This window comes from Papaver somniferum, chromosome 9 (assembly GCF_003573695.1).
Source record: "Papaver somniferum cultivar HN1 chromosome 9, ASM357369v1, whole genome shotgun sequence".
Classification (NCBI taxonomy): Eukaryota; Viridiplantae; Streptophyta; class Magnoliopsida; order Ranunculales; family Papaveraceae; genus Papaver; species Papaver somniferum.
In genome coordinates, this window is record NC_039366.1 from 102,866,702 (window position 1) to 102,872,074 (window position 5,373).

Below are 5,373 nucleotides of genomic sequence, written 5' to 3' on the forward strand. Positions count from 1 at the left end.
TCTCCTCACTTATGGAGCTGAAGCAGTCATCCCAACAGAGATCCTCATGCCAACCACAAAGACCGAAGCATGGGAGAAAAATCTCACAACATGATGTTAGAGAGACTGGACGACCTGGAAGGAAGGAGGGAAGCAGCATTGCAGAAGATGGAAAATTATCAACGGAGACTAGCGAGGGAGTACAACAAAAAGGTAAAGCTTCGAAATTTTGTAGAGGGGCAGTATGTGCTAAGAACAATCCCGCAGTATCAACGAGAGAAGAAATGGGGAAAGTTAGCACCTACGTGGGGAGGACCTTTTATAATACACGACATTGCGGGAAACGGTTCCTACTATCTTCGCAATCTGAAAGGCGAGGTCCTCCGGCACCCTTGGAATGCTAAATGGCTCAAACCGTACTACCCATAGGAGCAGCGCAGCTTTGCATCTGCGTGGAGAATACCAGAAGAAGAAGGCAGCGTAACCGCTTTACATGTTTCTATCTCTGGACGAGGAGAGTAGCAGGCCTCAACCTATCAATCAAACAAGCTTTTTGGGAAATCTTCAAGTAAACAAAATTTATTAACAATATTGGGGAAAGTAGTTAATCTACAATCTCTCAGGGCTCCCCTATCAGTGTCTATGAGTGTAAGACCAGGGGGAAGGCACCCAGCAGAAAGAGATACCCAACCAATTTTAAGGCAGTGGGTCGACGGAATGGGTGCACGTAAAATTTTCAATTAAGCATTCCATATCCTAGAACGCTGCCTCGGCCCCCACCGTTTGGGAATCCTCTGGCCCAGGATTCGCCAGGGGTGACAGGTCTCAAGACGATCACGAAGGTATTTACCTTCGGTGTCGCACTCAAACACTCTCAACTTTTTACAAAACCAGTTATTTCTAGTTTAACACTTCACATACTTTAAAATAAAAAGAAATTGATAACGCAGGTACGCCAAAAGGATGATCCATTTCATAAAGAGTTGATTACAAGACTCGGCAAATAAGATAAAACGGAAACACATCAAAAATGATCCGAAATTATATAATCAACGAGGATCAACTTCTATGACTAATAAAAGAAATCTACTTGGACGATACAGCTCCATCAACGGGGTTGTCTCTGCGAGATGAGGGTACACTACCACCTGAAGAGGGCCCAGAAGAACCAGGCAAGGCGCGGGAAGGGGACGCGCGGATAGTTCTTGACAAGACCATGTTCAACTTTAAGGCCAAGTTCAATCTTATCCAGAACTTTTTTCGTCTCTTCAGCCAACTGATACCGAGCCTTATAAGTGATAACAGCGGTCAGCTGATGGGCTTGAGACAGCAATACAGATAGGCGTTCCGCCTCTTTGGCGGCAATCTCCGCTGCTTCCTCACGAGACTCGGCCAACCCTTTGAAATAATTGGTTTGACCTTCCTACTGCACTAAGGCAGATTGAGTCTTTTTAAGCCCATCATTTTCTACGTGAAGCTGTCCCTCGAGTGCTGAAAACAAAAAATACCAAGGGGTTAAAAACGAAGAAATAACGGGTAGGCTTTTAAAGGAGTAAGAAAATAAGACAAAGGATAAGGAGAGACAGAAAGGCCTACATGTTAAACTGCAAGTGCACAGTTGTCATTGTAGTGTGTATGTGCAAGAACAGGTCATCTCCACAGGGACTAGGGTGTATAGTTGAAGCTTTATGTATTCCTAAGCTAGTTCTCTAAGTGCAAGGCAGTGAAGTAAATGTGACAGTGAAGTAGAATAAAGACAATGAAGCAAAGGTAACAGTGGCAGTTAACAGGAAACAAAGCCAAATAAACCAAGGCTGTTAGCCAAGGGCAGGGAGGAGTTTGCAGCTGTGGCTAAGCTAAGGCTTAGAATCCACCCTTGTGACCTATCCAGACAATGTAATTCTAGGTTGAAATTAAGACCCTAAGCATACAAATGGAATGGAAAGAGAATTAGCTTGCTATGAGCACTAATTTCTCCCATTGCTCAATCAAAACAATGCATCCTAAGCATACAAATGGAATGGAAAGAGAATTAGCTTGCTATGAGCACTAATTTCTCCCATTGCTCAATCAAAACAATGCACTAAGGCTCTAACCTAGCATTCCACTATCAGACAGTGCACTGAGGTTTCATCTAAACCTCAGCTGTAACAATTTAGCTCATGCTCAACATATAAACAACATTAACATTCATCATACAAGATAATTCAAACACACTAGACATGGTGAACAAATACAATTGAAATTACTGAATTTGAAATTAAACAAGAGGTAACAGTAGAGAGCACTGGCTAGTCCAGGCCTCTAAGGTGGTGCTCTGGCTAATCCAGGCATAAGCCAATTTCACACCCACAGACCCCTATTTATACATACAATGGAAATCCCAAAAAAATCCCAATTAACAGCAAAATTAGGGTTTGTAAAAAAATACAATTAAACCCAAAATTGGTTCACCTAACCTACTGATAACAACCCAATCAACCAACCCATGCTTCAATTAGACGTACAATCATGTTCCCCCAAAACAGTTGAGGCTAGGGTTTGAGATTACTCACCCAATTTGACACAACAACTCCAGTTTGATGTCGACCCATGCTTTGTATGGCTCTCCTGCTCCTTTCCATGCCTTCAATTTCTCATTCTCATCAACCTATTTCACCTACTTCACACCTAGGGCAGTGGCGTGAGAGGAGAATAAATTGGTTGTTGATGGAGAAGTATAACTCGATAATGATGATGAGTTTAGCTGTGTAGGGGTGGTTATGGTGGCTGGTAGGGGCAGATAAGGTGGTGGCAGGGAGTAGGTGGTGGAGGTGAGGCTGTTGCAGACGGAGGTGAGGGAAGATGGAGTCGATGGAGAAGAGATTAGGTGCTGTTTGGTTTAGGGTATAGGGTTCGGTCGCTATGGTGTGTAGCGGGATCATCGAGTTCGATGTTTGGAAAATCTCGACCGTGGGATATGGAGATGAAAGATCAATCTGACGGTGAGATGAAGTGGATCCTGAAGCAACCGTTGGATTATACAATACAACAAAATTAACGACACCAGATGGAGTTAGGTGTTGTAGTGTTAAGCGGAAGTATCGAGGTTTGATGCGCATGCAAAGAAGCGATCGTTGGATTCAACTACAATCTAATCTGAAGGCTTGGAATTTAAGCGCTGTGGTGTTTTGCAGAGACTTCAGATTTTGATGATCTACGAAGGAGCGACCGTAGGATTTCTATGTAGTCCCATCTAACGGCTGAGAATGGAGGCGGTTATGGATATAGAAAATGGGTTTGGGTAAGGGTTTTGGGCCTTGGGTATGCCAAGCCCATATCTTCTTTAAGAACAATTCTTCCTTCTTGAGCCCATTCCTAGCTTTTTGGACGTGTGCTCCATTCTTTGCGGCTTCCTTGCGTAATTTCTTCCGGCTTTTCACTACTTTTCTGCTCCACAAATCATCCAGACTTTATTTGGTACCTAAAAATGCAAAATTAATTAAGAAAAATATTTATTCTTGAAAACAATGAAAATACAGAATATGGGATAAAATGTAGAATTAATGCACAAAAGATGAGTTAATTGCCAACAAAAAGGGATAAAAATATACAATATTTGGCACTCATCAATAACAGAATCACACTCGATAAAACGAGGTTATACCTTCGACTTTAGCCGAAGCCTCCTCATACTCATTGACAACAGCGTCCCGAGCCTCATCAAGAAAGTCATATTCGGTGGATAGTTTCTTATAATCCGTTTGAAGGTTCGTAAGAGCAAATTGACTGGCGTCTAAATCTACCTGCTTCATCGAATCCAAGTGACGAAGATGGTTGACTTCATCATTCACCTCCCCCATCCTTTTATGAAGTCGATACACATTCATCTCAAGATCTCTTTCAGACTCCACTTGGCGAGCAACATCCGCTCAAGACGCTGCTAGGGCTTTACTAAGTGCACCAACCTCGGCCTTAGCATTATCTCTTTCCTCGGAAAGACGCAGCATACTATCCCTAACGCCAGGGCCTAAGAAAGAACGAGCCTGTTGTAACTTTCCTTCTAAAAAGCGCACTCTAGCCTCTAAGTCTGAAGCATGTTCTCGAGCATCACGCAGGTTGTCACGCGTCCATAGTAGCGTACCATTAAACAAACAACGGTCAGGATTGTACTTATTTTGCATATCAACCATCAGTGTTCGCTTTTCACGCCACTCAGATGTTAAGGCGTTGTGCTCATCAGCACGAGCATTCCACTTTGCGGCTTCACTCTTCAACTTACCCACCGACTCTGCAATACGAGATTTCTGTCGTTCCCTTTCTTACCGAAGCCATATCAACTCGGGGACTCCACCCACTGAAGATAGGGTGGGGAGACTCAGACAGAACACCAAAATACAGATAGGGAATCACAAGGAGTGAAAAATCCGTAAAATACAAACCTATGAAGGACGAGACACTTCTACGAGTCTGCTCCAATTCATTGCGGACTATAGCAAGCTCTGAACGAAGACTCTCCTCAGCATTTCCCAGCTGTTCTTTTTCTTTCAGACGGCCCCTCAGTTCATTTATTTCCGCCTCAGCCGCAGACAGTTCCTCTTCCCTATGACGAAGCTTGGCCTCCAACTTTAAAGACTTTGCTTTAAAGAACTGGTATAGAACATGGTTACAATGTTCGCTCCGCATCATCTACGTCACAAACAACAAACATTATTATACCAAAGGAAACAGATATCACGAAGAACACAATACGAGGATATCATAAAAAGAGTACAAGGATTTACCTCTAAAACACGCTGCTGGGGAAAACCGTACTGGTACCCATCAGCTATGGACATCATGTCAGAAATAGATGAGGGAGGGTCAACCACTAAATTAGCTTCCTAAGCTCTAAGATCCTTCTCCCACATCTCAGCAACGCGGGCTTCAGAAGACAGTTGCATCATTCAACGAGTATAAGCGTCGGAATTCTTCTCACCAGTGACCACGGGGGGCAGGATTAGGGACGAACATCAGATTCTTCTTCTTTAGCCAAGCCAAAATGGCATCTTCACCTTCAGTCATTAGCGAGAAAGGAAAATCCTCGGAAGGAGACTCAACCGCAGACTTCCCCTTGGCGGTTATCTCCTCACCCGCGCAAGTTTCGACATTACCACCCTCGGCATGGACACCTGCGTTCTCAGCTTTCCGATCAGTGGTACATTCTTTTCCAAGGTCCCCAAGCACATCCCAATCATCATGTGGGGAAAGAAATGAGAAGTCCTAGGCAAGACCCATGGCAACAGTCACATCGAAGGATTCCCCCGCGGAATATATCCTACCGAAAGATAATTCTGGGGAAATTACGGGCAAAGTACCCACACCAACAATGTCATCACTAACAGGGACAGATCCACTCCCACCAGTACCACCGAC